This window comes from Seriola aureovittata, chromosome 1 (genome assembly GCF_021018895.1).
Source record: "Seriola aureovittata isolate HTS-2021-v1 ecotype China chromosome 1, ASM2101889v1, whole genome shotgun sequence".
Classification (NCBI taxonomy): domain Eukaryota; kingdom Metazoa; phylum Chordata; class Actinopteri; order Carangiformes; family Carangidae; genus Seriola; species Seriola aureovittata.
In genome coordinates, this window is record NC_079364.1 from 2,521,316 (window position 1) to 2,539,785 (window position 18,470).

At 40.4% G+C, this 18,470-nt stretch overlaps 2 protein-coding genes across 5 annotated transcripts in view; one reads left to right on the forward strand and one right to left on the reverse strand.

Moving 5' to 3' along the window:
- The window catches only part of nr1h3 (nuclear receptor subfamily 1, group H, member 3), a 126,311-nt gene that overhangs the window by 29,590 nt on the left and 78,251 nt on the right, over nucleotides 1-18,470 (forward strand). The window lies entirely within an intron of this gene.
- The window catches only part of kcna4 (potassium voltage-gated channel, shaker-related subfamily, member 4), a 51,393-nt gene continuing 43,991 nt past the window's right edge, over nucleotides 11,069-18,470 (reverse strand). For both annotated transcript variants that reach the window (XM_056374758.1, XM_056374775.1), the window contains one exon: nucleotides 11,069-18,465. The gene's annotated coding sequence lies outside the window, so the exon portion shown is untranslated. The remainder of the gene's footprint in view (nucleotides 18,466-18,470) is intronic.

An 18,470-nucleotide genomic window follows, 5' to 3' on the forward strand; every position in this document is an offset into this window, starting at 1 on the left:
TGAAGAATTATTTCAACTTCATGGTAAATGTCTATAAAGGCGCTGAATGTTGTATCAGGTTTCCACAAAGGATAATTCATTGACAGAAAAGTTTTAAGTTCAGTGATTGGATGGTTGTCACTGAAGTGCTCCTTAGAAGTAGTATTTAACTTCTCTCCTTGATGTTTTTATGAGCACAGTGTTGTACCTTTGACTTTTTATCAAAGACCCAGATGTGAAGCTTCTCATGTCTTACGCTGATGATTCAGCTGTTTCCTGCCCATTCAGACCTTGGAAGTTCTCCAACTCCACCATTGTCTGAGCAGAGAATTAAAGCGAACTTTAACTTTGGGAGTGACTCTTCCCCTTCTGAAACTCTACAGTGTCATTTTAGGAATTTCAACTTTTTCACATCCTTCTAGTTTCTTATTTACATTCGTCTGCGCCGGCGATTTGTCCGTCCAAACCGTCTCATTCTCACGGACACGATATCTCAATAACTCCTTGGCAGAACTTCTTCAAATTTGGCACAAACATTCACTAGGTCTCAAGGATGAATTTATTACATTTTGGGCCTTGTGAACGAATATCTCCAGAACTGCTCAAGAGAATCCCTTCAAATTTTGCACAAATATTCACTTGGCCTCAAGGACGAACTGACTTTGGTGGTCAAAGGTCAAGGTCAGTGTGACCTCAAAAAGTGACCTCTTTTTAGCCATTACTCAAGACTATGACCAGATTTCACACGGATGGTTAATATTTTATATGACTCTGGATAAATAGGGATGTGACCTGAAACTAGTCTGAGTGGCGTAGGGATACAACCACGAGGAGGTGGGTCTAGTTTATACATGAAGACACCGTGCCACGTATTATCATTAGCTTAACCTACTTAATCTCTTAAAGCTGAAGTTTTGTTTCAATCCCACTATTTGTCAAGGTGTGAAAACTGCTTCTTCTTAGACGAGTTATAAATGAATCCATGAAAATTGTGCTATTTTATAAATCACTTTACTTTCATCATCATCTAAACATCATAATCAATACAAGTTGACTGAGGTGATTGGTGCTGTGGTGTACATGTAAATACTCAGTGTTGAAAAGAAGGCTGCTATGAAACTCAAACCCCTCTGACGTGTCTCAGGGAAGGACCCGTCGACATTTTAAATTTGCAGGAGCAATGTGATAACGGGAGGACTGGATTGCAGGAAGTGCAGACGGGACATTCACCATGTATCCGCGGTGTAAGGCTGACAGGAAGTGTTCATCTGAATTCACTCCATTGTTTTCACACGGGGAGTAAACAAAGACCAAGAGGCCACCTCGTGTTGATTGGAAGCGGCATCTGTGGAAGCCAGAGGTCGTCCGTCTTCTGTACCCGGACATGTGGCGAAAAACATCTTGGGAGGAGACTTTTAACATCACATATCATTAGACCTTAATTAGCAAATTGGGCTTTAGGGACCGCACGTTCCATCTGCCTCGGTTTGACATACCTCGTCCTTCACATTTCATCGGGAAGAAGAAGAAAAAGAAGAAGAAGAAGAAAGTGGGAGTGGGTTGCCTCTCGCTGCATTACCCCATGGAATCAAGTTTAAGTGGCAGTTTGAGGTCTGCGAGCGTATTAATAATGCAATTTGTGTTAACGGGAGAACATCTGTCCCAGGTTGTTCTGTGGTTAAAGTGAATCCTGATCCTGTCTTTCATCATTAGTAACGTTCACACGGAGCCTAATATTCTGAATATAATCAGTTTAAAACAGAATAACAGGTATCCATCTTCAGACAGCTGATCAAACACGTGCTAAAGAGTGGTAACCTGTTTTTTTAGGGGGGTAGGATTATTTGAATATTATTAAAAATTTAAATTTATTTAAAATTATTGTGAATTCAGTCTTGTGATGATATGATAATATTGCATTATGTGTGCAAATGACTGATTCCAAGCTCTATTAAATTTGACCTTATCACGATGCTGCATTATACTGGTACTGGAAAAATGTTTGTAATGATGTAATGATCATTCAATTATCCTAATTAATTGTTGTCAGTCAGTTTCTTGTCGATGGACTGACAGATTAATCAGCTAATTATCCGTGTGTATGGACACCACAGTACCGGACAAACCCCACAACCTGATGAGAAATATCCACAGACGAAAACATCAGATCTGTTTGTAACGTTCCTCAAATTAATAAAGAAACATAAAACGTCATTTCAAACATGTTTTCTGCATTTTTCACTTGCGCTCTTCTAATTACATCAACTTGCTGTGTTGTCTTCTTCCACAACGGTTTAATAGCACCCGAATGGAGAATCAGCTGATTATCTTGACCAACTAACTCCAAATATTTGCATAATAGTAGTTAAATTCAGTTAAAATTGTTTTTTATTTGAGTTTGGAGGACATTATAAAGGGCATTTTTCACCATTTCCTCTCATTTTAACTTTTTTATGATAAATATAGAAGCTCAATGGTTTGTTTGGTGTCTTTACTTGAAAAGTGACAAAATTTCTGCCGATTCATTAATCAAATAACCATTTCAGCTCTGAAAATACTCACTTTTGGTTGGCTGACGTGTGAGTTAAAAACTGTATAACAAGACGCCTCAATCACAGTGTACACCAAACACAGTTTAACTACCTGAGATGGGAATCTTTAAGATTTTAATGGTACTACAACTTTAATCGATTAAAATTTGTGCTAATTGTGGAAGGAAACCAAATCAGACTAAGCTGTGTGTCTTGTGTTATCCTCAGAAGGCTCAATGTGTCTTTATAAATAAAATAAAAATAAACTCCCATTAGCAGCAGCAGCACAGAACATTTCTCAAAATATCTGTATCAGTGTATGACATCTGGACGTTTCAAATCTTTTTCCTGCTGAAGTTTTCCTCGCAGCGCGAAACACCCGGCTCGTCTCGCTCCACTTTGCCGCCGCTCTGCTCTGTTCGGCGTTGCGTCATCGCGAGCAGCGGCGGAGAAACTGTTCCCTCCACCTAGTAGTGCTCAGTGGGCCCACAACCATCACAGTGTCTGCTCATGTTGAACAAAATGGACAGAGGAGTATCTAAAGGCTTATCACTGGCATTGTATTACCCACAATTCCTTTTGCCTGTGCTATGCTCATCTCTCTCGCTCCTGATCCACATTTGGCATGGCTGGATGGTCATTTTGCCAGAGGAGAATTGGAAGAGATTGTGTGCAGCCCTTCAGTATGTTCTCCCTTCAAGTCCTTGGATGTTTCGCTGGAGCAGAGAAGCAGCTAAGCAACAGTCTAGAGAGCAGTAATTGCTTCCTGGTGATGAGATGAATTGACACTCACTTGGCCGCGGCGCTGTTTATTTCCCCGTCTGCCCTCTCCACCGAACGTAGAAGCCAAGTCAGGAGTGTGCGCGACTGAAATGCATCACCTCTTTCTTGAATTAATACAATATATGGTTCTGTGACTGTGCGAACGTCCACTACGCTATTCAAATTGATACAGGATCGTCCATCCAAAGTGAAGGAGAGTGGTTTCTCCTCGGCTAACGCACTCTTTGATGGGTATCTCTTACCATCATGCTCCAGTGCATCTGAGCGTTTCTTGCCTCCAGACGCAGTGAAGAGTGAAGAACACATCCTGCAGAACTGACAGGGTTTATTCTTTTTACTGTCAGAGCTATTTGTAAAACAACTATTCTTTGGTGATAATTCTTTGAATATTAAACATGTGCACTTCTGTTTTTTATTTGTTTTTGAAATCTCTGCCAGATGGTTTCATTCTGCACAATGAAAGCTGAACACAGGTAACACCAAAATAGACTGACAGCTTCTTTTGGGGGGGGGGGGGGGGTGGAGGCTGCAGGTTGGGCAGGAGGGTGGGGGTAGGGATAAGTTCTTCTAAACATTTCTATAACATTACCTTCACAGCTTGGCATTCATCTGCTTAGTTGACTCGTCATGTCTGCGGCTTCACCGCAATAAATTCATTAGCAGACAGAAGCTGAAATGAAATAAACGTCTTTTTCTGCTTCATCAGTAAGATTCAAACTGAGCGTGAGTTACGTAAGCTCTGCTAAATTTATCAATGCTCATTTTATGCAAAGCCTGAGCTCCCAGGCGCAGACTGTGTGATGTTCAGAATGGGAGGAAGGCTTTTGTTTCCCTGCGAGCCTTTTTTTTTTTTTTTCTTTTTCTATTTTTGTGCCTGGAAAAAACAAGATTTTTAAAAAGGTCGCGCTAATTTTAGCCGTGTTTTCTTGAAGGGAAGGGAGATGTGTGGCGCACAGACAATCAAAGCAGACTTCAGTCAGTTTACAGCTGCGGTGGCACAGGGGATTACAGTCGAGAGTGAATGGCAGGCACATGCTACTTCTGCATATGCTGCTTTCTTCAGTCACTCTCACTGTCATCTTGTGTGTGTGTGTGTGTGTGTGTGTGTCTGTGTGAGGCAGAGACGGAGATTGAGAGTGTGTTTTTCCGGTGTGTACCTTGAAGGAAAAAGGTGTTTTGATTGTGTAGGAATCTCTCTGAGTCTCTCTGTTCCGCTTCATTCACGGTGGAAAAAAGTCTGAGTTGTCGGATTCAAACGTGGAGAGTCCCAGATCTCACACAGGATCTTTGTAGTCAAACAAGGCGGTTTCCCTGCTTTTTGATACGCTGTCTCCTCTTCCTCCTCCTCCTCCTCCTCCTCCTCCTCCTCCGTTTAAACACACACACACACACACACTTGTCTTACTACACTTCTGACGACCTCCGCTGACAACAGTCACCTCCTTGAACAGTAACCTTAAACCCCTGTCTATTCCTAATTCCATGCTTTAATCCCCATCCAAACCTGAACTTAATCCTAATTCTTGGCAGGTTATTTTCCATTTCCTGCGTTAGACTTTGAGACTTTATATTTGTCACTCGTGTGGGGTTTGTTTTTATCCGTCTATTTATATCACAGTGGGCAAGAGGTGAGGTGAACTGTGGTCTATCACAGGCAGATTTGGATTTTCCGATTCACTTAAGCTGCATGTTTTTGCAGTGTTAGTGGAAACACAGGGAGAACATGCAAATTCCTCACAAACTCGAACCCTTGACTTTCATGTTTGGGTGTAACTCAAATCACTGTGTCATCTCTAGTTTTTCTATTTTAAATCAAAAATACAAAATAAGACATTTTTCATTCAACAGGCAATTAATTTAATAATAAAACAGGTTATGGAGTGATTCTCGTTTCTGTACTTTGTTATAATAATTTGGTTCAAACAGAGAACAGACGTCATTGCATCCACCGATACCGATCATAGATGAGTGATATCAGCCAATACCGATCATTTTTGTCATGTATTGCAGATGTTGTACGTTACATTACGTCTCTCACACCTTTGTAAAAGTTCCACACTGTCGACATCTCAGCCGCAGACAGCAGAGTATTAACCAGGTAATCGTGACTAGAAGCATTAATTCACATCTACTGATCACGTATTTGTAATGAAAATCAAGACGATCAATCCCTAATTGCTAGGCCTCTACAGTAAAACTGCAAAGTATTTGCTTCCATTAGTCCAAAATGTATTATCCTTTGAGGTACAGGTTACAGGGCAGGGAAGCAAGAATAAAATATCAAAATAATATCAGAATCCATCTACAGTCACTCAGCCCTGCAGAAAATACATTTATTCTGCAGAAATCCTGCAGGATATCGTTTAGACGACGTGAGGAAAGTGTTCAACAAAGGTTGAAATCATATTTATCATATTGAAGTGGTTTTAGTCCTCAGACCATGAGAGCAATGTTTACACTTGATGGTGCTTTAAAGTCTGGCTCTCGCGTTATTCGGTGGAACCCTTACAGTAAATTTTACTGCTGTTGACATTTCTTTCTCTCACCTTTACGCATGGTTTCATTGAAATCCCACACACCACGAAAAGAAATGCCTTTCTCGCAACAATTCAATGACTCACCTCCCATTTACGAAGCCCACATCCATCCACCCTGATAGTACTACAGCCGAGTCTCACATATGTAGCTCTGCCTGTTTCCCTTCAGCCCGACTGATCTGTGTGTTTCATATGATTCGCAGCAGCACGCATCATTAGACATTTGCAACACGATCGGCTTTCCCACGTTCAAAATGGAGGAGGAGAGCCGTGCAGCGAGGAGCCGCTGGATCCTGATCAAGCCTCTATGCTAGGGATGTGTTTTTGCTACAGACCACACTGCCTGTTACCATGACAACAAACAGAAATTTCCCTTCATACACTTCACCCAAGTGCTTTTCAACACTAAAACCATCCTCCCCTCCTCACTCTCTCTCTCTCTCTCTCTCTCCCTCCCTCTCTCTCTCTCTCTCTCTCTCTCTCCCTCCCTCTCTCTCTCTCCCTCTCTCTCTCTCTCTCTCTCTCTCTCTCTCTCTCTCTCTCTCTCTCTCTCCCTCCCTCTCTCCCCACTCCTCCTCCCCCCTTGAAGTTACTACCCGCTTCTCTTCTCCCAGCCTTCTCGGGAGTTTGGGGAATACACTTCAATTGATCTCCTGCAGATGAGCGGAGCGAGAACTGATCACATGACTAATTCAGATGTCAGCAAGATCCCTGCCTCGTTTCCCCTCTGTTTTCAATTTGAGAACGAGAGACTCAACGAGAAACAAAATGAACTGAGCCGCTAATCACAAACACGTCGCAGCGGAGAGGCGCTCGGCGGCGACCCGACTGTGAGAGCGCCGCGGGTTATCATGCATCACGGTCTGAGGAAGCTGTGTGGGGGAAACGCTCCGTCTGGCCTGCGGTGGAGAAGGACACACTCAGTCACCTGCTTGGGCTCTTCCACCACATTTTTTCTTTATCTTTTTTTTTTTTTTTTTTTAGTCTCTAAACAGAAATAGACTCTCCTCCACCTTACCTTGGAGACAGCGGTGACGATTGGCAGCGAGGATACACTTACACGCCGTGGGAGGCCCTGACACCGAGATACCAGGCCAGCTGAGTACAGACGCCAGGCCAGACCTGGGCCTGTTTTGGACACTTTGCCCCTTTGACCTCCATCCGTCACACCTTGAAGTGTCAGAGATGGATGAAGATCTGTCAGAGGTTCTATTCTTGGAGGAGTGCAGTGCTGAGATTTGACATTTTGACAATGCCTGGCACTTTCTGTCTTTTAAAAAATATTGAACGCCAAAAAAAAAAACAAGTGTACAGCAAAAAAAAAAAAAAACAAAACAAAAAACATCACAAATATTTGGATTAAACAGTTCCTTTTAAACCTAAAAACATGTCTGACAGTATCCATTTCCTCACTGACTGTAAGAAAGCTGCGAGAAGAGAAACACATTTGGATTGAATTCACACTTAGGACAGTCTTATCAGATTAATAACACTGTTCCTGACAACCAGAACTGTGATTTCTTCTCACTTTGTGTGCAGAAAGATTTGAAACCTAACAAGCTGCTTAAGCCTCCCGACTTCAAAGCAGCTGTTGGGCTGTGAGATAAATCCAATGGAAATCACTGATGGTTTGATGTGAGTTGCTTGATTTGGGATTGCACTGCTGTTTCTTGCCTCCTTCTTCTTCCAGCTCGTTTTTTCCCTCTCACTGTCCCTGAGAATCGATCTTATGCTGCAGTTTGTTGGGATGTTTGCATTTAGTGGATTTAGTAGATCTATTTTTACATTGTTCGATCCATTTATCCACGTCTCTTTGTCAATCTCTATTTCTATCCTGTAAATTCATCATCGCAGACGTAGATAAATATTACAGCAATTGTAAAACGCTACACGTATCCTTGACGACACATCTATCCACTGTCATTGACTGTCAAATTTAATAAATTGAGAGTGAAAGGAGGGATGCCAGGGGAGTAAGTCCAAGGTCAGCGCCACTGGATCTAAGTGCAGAAGCTGGTAAATGTTCCCCTGGGGAGGTCACTGGCCTGAGTCATGCTGAATTTGTCTGGCAGAAGGCCTACTGACATTTCCAGGATGTAAAAGAACAGTTTGTCTATGGCAGCAAACACAATTGTTGCTGACAACTTTTCCGTCCGCAGCCCTGCGACAGGCCTGTTGTTTGTGAAGGAGCGGGGCAGGTACCTTTTGGGACTTTGGGCCGATCGGGTTTCAGGGGACGGGCGGCAGCGGTGGCGGCGTTGGGTTTCCATGCAGAGGGGAAACGGCGAACGCCAAATTCAACGGCATGAATGTATGAGAGCAGCCTCTGAGTATGTGCCGAGATATTGTTCCCTGTCAGGTGTCGTTTTACACCTCTGAGTGATGGGGTCTTTTCCTACAGTAGCAGACACTGACAGAAGCAACAGAAGCTGTGACAAGTGTGAAGCTGAGACTTTGCTGTGGCAGCACTCTGACTTGTTTTCCTCTGTATGCATGTTTTGCATTTATAATTAAACTAAGAATATGATGCTTCTGCTGCAGCTCAGATACACTGCAAAAATGTTAACCTTTGTTTTCAAGTTGAATCAACATGATTCTTTTCACAGAAACAGATTTTTTAAACATGCAGCACTGTATTTTCATATTCCCACAATGTACAAACTGTTACCTTTTAATCAAAAGTGCAGTTTTGAGGTTCCACTTCCTGAACTTGCCCCTAATCACTAATTCTAAATAATACAAGTGTGGAAACATAACAGTGGTTATAATGCAAGAACACACATAAAACTAGAATTATCTCTAATACAAGATATTTAATGCAAATAAGAAATAACACTTTGCTCATAATCCAAAATAAAAATCTTAAACTGTAAGAGCAAATGAATGATTTTAGACTGTTAGCATTAAAATAGCATTGATGTACTTTTTGTTTGTGGAGAAAATCCAACACGTAACAAATGTTTTGCAACTACCTCAGACTGACTCATCTGTTCATATTCATAGTTTATGTTTTTTTGAAGGTACAACAACAGGAGCAAAACAGCAAATGACATGTTCTACATCACTGCTTCTTCAGGTTCAGTCACAATGACGAAGCAGTCATCCGAATGAGTTGGTCTGGGTGTGTGGCGAGCATTTACTGCTTGTTAGTGTTTGCGGCTGCTTCGAGCGTGCGTGCCTCTGCGATTGTGTCGGATAGACCTTGTGTACCTTGTCTCGTTTTATGGAGACGGCTCTAAAGGGTGAGCTACTATATATATCTTCAACGCTGGTCTAATTTTCTTCACCGTGACCTGATCCGGGCGTCATTCATCGACCTTTCAGGGTCGCTGTCATGCACAAACAAACTTATGACAAACTCCTTTTTAGTTTCTCAAAGGTTTCTGGAGCATTAAAAATAATAAATAATGTTGAGTATTTGTTGCTTCTCTCTGGTCTGTGGAGATTTTGTTGAAGGTGAATAGATTGCATCCTCACAGGACTGTGTGTGTTTTGCAGCGAGGAGGCAAAGCACAAGCCGGCTGCGGTGTGTGTGTCCATCACCGGCTTGATGGATGAACTGGTGCTTGTCCAAGAGTCAAGTAATTGCACACAACGGACCCATTTAAAATATTTAAACAGTGTTGAACATGAATGGCTCAGGCGTCGAGTTTCAAAAGCAACCACCGTAAAAGGCCACTGTGGATGAAAATGCTCTGTCACTGGGATACTCAGCCTCTGCTGACAGAGCTGATTCTGACTGAGGGACACAAGTGATGTACATAAACATCTCCCCACAGTTCAACTCACAGCAAACAGAACTGTTGCAGTGAGGGCGGCAGATATGCTGAGCTTTAACAAATTAGCTTCTCTATATGCAGGCACCAAGGACTGGACTGCATGACATTACAAATATTTACACTTTTGAATGAAACGATGTTTAATGTACTGTATAGTTCTTAATGAATGAATGAAATGAATCTTGCTGCTTTTGCTGTCGTGCTTGGTCGATCAAAAGGATGATCAAATTTTTATCTGAGAAGCCACTACTTGACCATAGAGGAGAATAATCTGCTTCACTCTGTTTTTTTATTTATTTATTTTTTAGATTTTTCACACCATGGTCACACCTGTGTAAAGAAGCAAGGAATAAGAGTATTCCTAAGAGTATAACAAGTTCCCTCTTTTATGAAGACTCAATTTGGCTGCTAATAAGGCTGCTGATACCAGCTTCGCTTAAAGGTTAAACATTGTTGGATCTTTTATTTGAGAAGGTATGAAAGTCCTGTGACTGGACCAAATTTCTCAGCTATTTTATGTATTGTGCTCTTTCTACCAACACTGCTGTTACTTACACAGTCGAAAGGAAAGCATTTGAATAGTGAGTGAAAGCAGTAGAGCTGCCGTCTTACTTTAACCCGTCAGTTGAGAAGCCCTTCAGTTTTTTTTTTTTTTGTTAGCTAAGTCATTGGACACTGAGCAACGCAGGAACTACAGGTGCGACTTGTTTTTCTTTGCTGCTCTGATGTTCTCAGCACAGTTTATGAGTTGCTCATTGTCAGACAGTACAGTCAGCAGCCAATCAGGAGATAGGAAATCTTTATTTTTCACATCACACATGAAAAAGGCCTTAAAGGGGTAATCTGTAAGAATTGGCCAACTGTTAAATTGATACTCCAAACAAATAGGGCACAGCATATTACCTCTCCCTGCCCCTGTGCCACGGTCAGACTGGCCTTTGGGCATACAGGGACAAATCCAAAAAACTTTTTTATCATCCCGCTTTGTGTGCCTATCATTCGGGGTGCACAACACAGGTTTATAGCCGACTACAGGTACTACTTCTTCATTCTCTCATGGTAAACTGAGGGTAGACTGGATACTACAGTGACTCACTATCAGCTCTTGAAGGTACAAAGTTGTATTGCGAAACAGGACGGGCCCGGGGCTAGCTCGTTAGCATGCTAACTTCAGTATCTCATCACTATACATGCTCATCTTTGACATGTCATCAAAACTGTTATTTCTTCAGGTTCATTTGATAATCTTTGCACATTTTTGAATGTTTTAAACTAGGTTTTGGTGGACTCTGTTTCTCAAAGAGGTTTTGAGTATTAATAAAAACAAAAATGTGCACAGATGAATTAGTACAGACTTACTATGCAGGCTTATAAGTGAGATGCCATTAAAACTAGATTCATGTATGACAGCAAAATCTAAACAAGTTCACCCCTGACAAAAAAGCACATCTTCAAACACTTGTTTTCTGAATTTTTATTGAATATATTATATTTTTCTTTAATCAACATTGCACATATTCCATTTTCAATCACATCTCATATTGCTGTCTACAAAATGTTATGAATGTAGAAAATCCAGAAGTTGGAAGGTTTACCAAAAAATAAAAGAAAGAAGAAAACAACAAAGGAGAATTAAGGTAAGAAGTGACAAGCTCCAAAGATACAGAGAGAGAGAGAGAGAGAGAGAGAGAGAGAGAGTGATAGAGAAGGAGAGGAGCACCCTTAGGAAAAAAATACAAACATACCTTGGGTTAAGATGCATTTTTCTCAAAACAAAGCATCATGCAGAATAAAAGCAAGGCTGGCCAAAACCTCACATGGATAATTCTCAACACCTGAACTGTAGAAATATTATACATGTTCATTAATAGTTACTGTCAGTTTTCCTTTTGTTGATTGATAAACGATTTCCCTCCTTTTTTCTTATGAGTCAAGACAAGGCAGTGGCAAGTGAACAGTTTGAATATTAAACATACACGTAACGTGAAGCAGTAACATTAAAACAACCACCATTGTCCCAAGAGCAAAGCTTTTAGCCACCGCAGCAACATCTATGCTGGCTGCATGGAGATAGTTTACCTCTCTGCAGGTGAGATGATGGTGAGAATCATAATGACTAATGTAGATTGACTTGCACCGTAACGTCCGTGTAATAAATGCGACCGTGGCCTCGGCTGACTGAATCGCACCAGCTTGCATAGACACCTGAATATCGTGGGTTTTGAATCCCATCCTTGTTCTGTTTAATTCACATCTAAGTGTATTCTTCATCTGTGTGTTCTTGTCTGTTTTGTGGCCGTCCCTCATCAAGCTCTTGTGGTCGTGAAGTTGAGAAACCACAACAAGAACAATCCACCGCCAATTAACAGCTCAAGATTTAAATGCAGATTATATCGTAGATTTATGAATCGGAGACATCTTGTGAAAAATAAAAAAGGCAATTTACATTAGTCACAATAGTCAGAATTAAACATGCTCAATGATTCTTGGCCCATAAACTTTGAAGGCTTGTTGTGGGGGAAAATATGCCATGCCGCACATGACAAAAGATCTGCTACAACTACCAACTGTCACTAGAGTAATTGGTCTATAACAGGCTAAAGTACACAGCCTCTATTTGTGCTCTGCGCTTCTAAAAAAGAGCGTTTGCATCATTACCAGCAGGCTGTTAATTCAAGAGTTACGGCGGCCCTGCAGAGCTCAGTGCACTGCAGTTAAAGAAACAAATGAAGCAAACAACTCCACCAATTTGATCTTGCACATAGAAACAGAACAGAACACAACCAACAATCTTTGTTGTCAAATTGGTGAAAGTGTTTTCTTCATTTGCTTGTTTTTTTTGTTGTTGTTGTCTATGTACATGTTTAGCTGCAGTGCGTTTATCTCACAGCGCTTCGAGCACTTAACTTTTATTACTTGTTTATTACCTGCCACGTCACAGAGCAGACATTACATAGTAATACTCTAAAATCCCTGTTGTTTTCCATTGTGATTGTTTTCATTGCTGAGTAATCTGCTAGTTATTTTGTTGATTAATCAATTAATGTCCAAGGATATTTATTCAAGTTGCTTGTTTTATTCGGCGGCCCATAACTCAAATATTCAGTTTTCTATCATATGCGGCAAATTGAAAACGTCAAACCACGTTTTTAGAAGCTGGAACCAGAGGATGTTTTGTCAGTTTTGCTCGAAAAAGAAGAGACTAAAACCATTATCAAAAGAGTTGCCAATTAATTTTCTGTCAATCAACATTGCGGCTCTGTTCCCAAACACAAACGAAGAGATCTCTGTTTGATTTCACTTCCTCTAAAGCTCATATTTGAATGTGCAGTAGCTTGATGAACGACGGCCCGCGTAATTAACGTCTCTGAAAAACAGCAGCCAGGAGAAGCAGTGCTGAAGCAAGCAGAGGCCGCTTTGCTCAAGGAAACTGCGGCAGCACTGAACTCACTGGCTGTTGTGACTCTCCAGGTGCTCTGACCACGAGATGTGCATGATGGTGTGCGTTTACTGTTTTTGTATTTAAACCACACCCTACTCTACACTTAATCAGATCTGATCATTAAATAGGAGGAAATACTAATTCACTCCTTCATGAGCCAGAAAAATTAAAGGTGTTCCAATACAACCAAGTTAAATCTGGGTGATGTTTAAGCTAATGAAGGCTATCATCATTTAATCAATATCATAATCTATGAAAGAATCTGTCATTTGATAACCAAAACCAAAATTGCAGCTTTAAGTATTGATCATCGAGCATTTCTCAGATCAAGTGACCCGTGGTAACCCTGTCATTAACCCAGTAATTCGTGCATTACCTGTATAAACCGAGGCCTTTCAGCAAACATGATTAAACTTTGCAAAGGATTTCATTTGTCTCCTACATGAAACAATTTCCTAAATACAGATGTGGCCAGGCAAACACTGTAATCACTGTATTTGCAGCAAAGAGCTCTAATACTTTTCTGCAGGAGGCAGATGGTGCAAAACAAAACCTGAAATCCAGTCAGCCACGAAACATCCAGCACGAATACAAACTGCGTCACCGTTCAACAGCTTCGCAGTGCTCCTCGTGAGCCACCTTGTTTATAAGGAGATTAAGACATAAAACGGGTTCCTGGTGTTATCTAACGCTGAGGATAAAAACTAGAGTGTTTACTGTAACATCCACAGACGAATGCATCAGTTTTATTTATGTAAATGTACGTAATATCAAACTGAGCCGTACGGAAACGTCTGCAGTGTGAAGATACTGGGCTTAGTCAGGTTGTTTTTAAATCATCAAATTCAATATATGGACAATTAATTCCGATCAACACATCCCTCCTGATCACTATGGGGGGAAACAGCAGGAAGTGGTGCCAGATTGGGCAGTTTGGTTACTCGATATTTGATTGGACGGGTAAAGTTTGATGTTTAACAGATAACAGATAATCATTAACAACATTTCAGTTTATTACAGCTGGGTTGAGACTTTTTTTTCTTCCTATCCAAGTTAATATTCAGTTATATCACCAATAAAAGCTTAGTCTTGTTTTTTATAAGTGGAAATTTTAACTTTTGATACCTGAAAGAAACTTTTTCATTGTTATAAGCTTGTTCTGGCGGTTTGGGGTTTTCCTAATTGTACAAATAAAACAGAGGAACTTCCTGACACTCCTTCCCAGCACTTATTTTATATATGGAAATTAAAACCTGGACGAAACTTCAGGATCTGGTGTGTGTGTGTTCTTCAAAGCAGTGCATGTACGTCGCTAAATCTCAACACTGGGCTTTAGATCTGCGGTCAACTTGGTTGTTCTCTGGCAGAAATCCTTTGTCATTGATTAGGGGAGGCATTCATTTTAAAGTTAATCTTGCCTAGTTGGTCTGCGGGGGACTGGAGGAGTCTCAGAGTTGTTCAGGCCTCAGAAATACATGAGCTTCAACATAACAGCAGTTTCTCACAATGTGGACACATCCAGTGAAATCGCTTCCCAGCCAGAGTTTCCTTTTGAATGAGTTCAATTCTTTTGAAAATGATTTCACATCATAAGTGAAAATGATTAAACTGTGTGTTTGGTGAATCTCCTCCTCGTCCTCCTCAGGCCAGTAGCTATGATAGTGAGAAACATTAGACATGTAGCCCCAGTGCGTTTTCCAGCTCAGAGGTGATCATAATTAGAATTTTCTCCTCTCGCCTTGTTCTGTGTGTTATCTAATGTCCCCACACAGACTAACTGTTAACATCCCTAACAGCTTTTTAAATCTACTCAGTGGCCATGCTGAATCACAGCAGTTATCTCAAAAGGTCCTACTGCAGGTAATTCTAACATCCACAGGAAAATCTAGCACTACTAAGTCCAAGAAAATTGGATTTGTTGTCAAGTCTTTAGGATATTTTTCCACTCATCCTTTTCCGCTCATGATACGACCCGGATGACCTGAAATTTTGATAAATATCCACGTGGATAACTCTGGATTATGATCTTTTTTATTTAGTGTACAAGTCTCATTCAGCTCACACAAGAGGATAAATTTATTTTCCTTCCTACAAAATTCAATCTGCTTCAAAATCGACCTTTTATTATCTTCTGGCTTCATACATCACAGCGCACTGCCCCTCACTGGGTTACTACTGATCTCCTGATGAAAGCAGATTTAAGTGAGGGCACTGTGTCAGTGCAACTTGACATAATTGCAGCCTCGAACCAAATAAATTATTTTAATTAATAGATTGAGGAAAAGGGTTGCACTGCCCAGCTTAACAGATTTCTTTCAGTCCGCTTTTGTTCTAGTTTGTTCTGCTTGATTGGATGCGGTGGCCTCGAGGATCAATTCTCTGGCTGATCCACTTCCCGCTCTCTGTACTAACCTGTGGGCATATTCCTCTTTGGCTTAGCTTCTTCAGTGCTGCTCTGTGATAATACGGAGCTGTAGAGGAACATATCACTCGACAGATTAATTTGTCTATTACAACTCTATCAGTATTGTTGCAGTGCAGCTTCTGGCCACTGCTGGCTCCTGGTATGATAGCTCTGTATCTGGGCTAGCTACAGCTCAGATCTTTATGTGGGCCAACATTCAGCCTGAAATGTTCAGGAACAAATGGAAACTCCAGGCCAGAACTGAGACCTCTGCCCAGGATCTAATCTGAAAATGTACTTCTACACGCAGGTTTTTTATTTCATTTATACCTTAAAGCAGTGGTTTGACAGTTTGGAAATACGTTTATAAATTTTCTTACTGAGATATTGAGATAACAGGATCGATCACGCTCTCATGTCTGTGCAGAAAATATGTAGCTACCACAAGCAGCTGGTTAGCCTAGCTTAGCACAGAGACTGAAACAGGGGGAAACAGCTAGCCTGATCCCAAAGTCTTAACAACAAAAAGTTATGTTGGACTATTACTTGGCAGAACTTTTAAAGTGATAAAATGTTGTTATGAAAAGTGTCTTTATGCTAAGCTACGATATCCAGCTGCAATTAATCTTATCATCTAACTTTTGACAAGAAAACAAATATTGATATTACACAGAATATAAATCTATTCCTTTAATCTGAAAAGTTAAATTGACTTCTGCTGTTTTGTGTTTGTTTGTTTTTAAATTTTGATTTACTTAAATCTTCATATTATCAAGTGTTTTCTATTATCGGTTGTTTATTCATTCTCAAGTTATTTGATTAAAAAACTGTCATTGAGGGAGCAGTTTTGCATTTAATCTCTCACTGATGATTTGACTCAGCTGTTGAATCACCAGAAAAAAAATGCTGATAAATTGTTGTAAGATTTGTTTGTTTTGTTTTATTACTTTATTACTTTTCAACTCTCAGACTTATAGGACTAATACTGCATGTTTACATTCACCTGATTTTTAAACAATTGCTTTCCAAATAAACATATTATGTTACAGCTACAACGTGATATTAGAATCCAAGTTTCCTTCGGCTTAAATATTTATTCTGGAGTATACTGGTGTTCCTGGTCAAGCTGCTGGTGCTGGTCCTTCCCATTAACACCCTCCCCATAAAGGATTTCTCAAGTAGAGTATTGACATCTATTTTAAAAGTACTGTGGCTATTTTGTTGGTGCACGTTTTTCCGACACTACAGAAATATCTGGAACATTCAGTTAACAGCTTTTCTGAGGGATACTATTATTGAGGTAATTACAGATACGAATTTTTGGATTTTCTTTAGACGGTGAGGAAACGGAAACTAAGATAAGGAGCTCTAAATTTAAGTGCCATTATAGCTAACACAGTATGTAAAGGGTATTTTTTTTTTTTTTTAAAGGAAAATATAGGAAAATAAAATCACTGTCTTAAAAAATATTGTAACTGCTTCTGAAAACTAAAATAAAACTGGCATGTTAGTAGATATTTCTAATCATTTCATTCATGGGGTAACATCATGGATCTAACAGAGGTAAAGAAATCCAATCAGCACATACATCATCAGCGACCTTATGGGTGGGTTTCCAGTGGGCAGCGTGTAACAACAAAAAAAAAAACAAGAAGAAGAAAAAAAACGGCGAAAAACATGACAATGAAAAATGTTGGAGCAGCATTCGCAACAATACGAAGGACATGATTGTATCAGCGAGGACGAAACAAACACATCGTGATTATGGTTGATGGTCGTAACAGTCAAAGAAAGTAAAGTCTCAAATTACTCTATCTGCAACACATCTTAGGACACACAAGTATAAACGTCTGTTATTTACATTTTTTTCCTATTCAGTGTGCATCTATATCACAACATTTTCCAGAAGTCCACAACATACAATAAATTCAGGGTTTCACCTTTGGTTATGTAATTATCAAGGCTAGGTTTAAAAAAATATAGAACACACGTCCATGTTACTTTTGCATACAGTTAAATTCAAAGAGAAAACATATCAACAAAGCAGCTGGTCAGCTCTAAATTTGCATCTGAGAAAAAAACCTAAGGTATTTCATCTTTACTTCGATGACTCTCTGGGCGGCGGAAGCCCGGCGAGTTTCATCCGCTGTTTTTCTGTGATAATAGAAAGTGAGTGTGGCAGATATTTTATGACGGTGTTTATGTGCCTGACATCTTTGCTTTAGTGTAAGTGGGTCTTAATGTAAGAGGATATTCTTCTGATGTATTTCTTTGTGTCGCATTGAGCCAGTCAATATTTGTTTCCCAACCCTCTATACACTTTCTGAATGAGGATTTTCGTGTGTATGTTTATGACATGATGTGACTTAAGTTTTTAAGTTGCCAGCGTTTGAGTGAGCAACTCAGGCCAGCCTTGTTTGGTTGACAATATGAAACAAGATAAAAATAGATTAAGTCGTACTGCTGACTGCACATAAGCAGAGAGCAAACTCACCATTTAGTAACCAATGACGCCTACGAAGCCGACCCAACTAAAACATTATGTCGACGTTACAACCAAACATTAACTCTATCATATTAAAATATTCACATTTGTTCCTTACAAGACACTTTTTCACATGTAAAGAAAACATCTTTGAACTTGTATAAGTCTCTTAAGTTTCATCACTTCATACATCTGTATATGTGTAGTAATTAAGGCAATCATTTTGGGCCACGACTTACTCATTTGCCAACTTCAGTCTCAACCCTCCGGGGTTTTGTTCACTGACGTCACACAGTCGCTCTCGTCTCCGCTCGTCCAAACGCCGAGTCCCGTCCGGTCGATGTTGACGTTGTCGTTGTTGTTGTTGCTTTTCAGTGTCCGCTCGTGCTCAAGATGACCGGTCACTATGTTTTCGCTTGTTCTCTGCAATTTCCAGAGATGTGTGGTGCTGTTGGTGGTGGTAGTTGTGGTGGTGGGGGGGGTGGTGGTGGGGGGGGGTACTCCCTCTCCCTGTAACTGGTAGCGCTGCA